The sequence below is a fragment of the Penaeus monodon genome, chromosome 30, assembly GCF_015228065.2.
Source record: "Penaeus monodon isolate SGIC_2016 chromosome 30, NSTDA_Pmon_1, whole genome shotgun sequence".
Classification (NCBI taxonomy): domain Eukaryota; kingdom Metazoa; phylum Arthropoda; class Malacostraca; order Decapoda; family Penaeidae; genus Penaeus; species Penaeus monodon.
Genome location: NC_051415.1, coordinates 2,979,188 through 2,979,723, shown reverse-complemented (window position 1 = coordinate 2,979,723; position 536 = coordinate 2,979,188). Strand labels below are relative to the sequence as shown.

General features: G+C 55.6%; 1 protein-coding gene across 1 annotated transcript in view; it reads left to right on the top strand.

The window, feature by feature from the left end:
* LOC119592267 (single-minded homolog 2-like) overlaps positions 1 to 536 on the top strand; it is a gene marked incomplete at both ends in the record, with an annotated part of 148,326 nt that overhangs the window by 97,472 nt on the left and 50,318 nt on the right.

Below are 536 nucleotides of genomic sequence, written 5' to 3'. Positions count from 1 at the left end.
GGCCCCTGAAGAGGAAAAAGTCCCCTCGCCGGCCGCTAATCATCCCCCGCCATCACGTCCGCGGCGCCTAATACAGATGTTCCCTTTCGCGGCAATGAACAGGCGAAGTCATCTCCCCTTTGAACACGTGTTGCCGGCGTCTTGAGCAGCTGAACACGAAGCTCACTCACACCCGCGGCAAAGAGCTGGGCGCCCGCAGGTGTGGGCGGCGCTCGGGGGCTCATTAGCATAACAAAGGGTCTGCGGGCGGGGTTTCGAGCGTGGGGCGAGAGAGGGATTCTCAAGCGCTCTTGTTCGCTCTCGTTGGGTGGGGCGTGGGCGGCGGTCGTGAGAATGCGGGCGGATGTACTTACATATGTGATGGGTGGGCGTGATGATGATGTATACGGTCGCATAACCGCAGAGATGCCAAGGCATATATCGACATGCAGACGTTTAGAAATATATACCTGCGTTAATGCTATCAACAGCTTGTTACATACATACGTGCGTAAAAGTTATCAAGTTGTGCGATGCCCACGTGAGAATAAATTCCT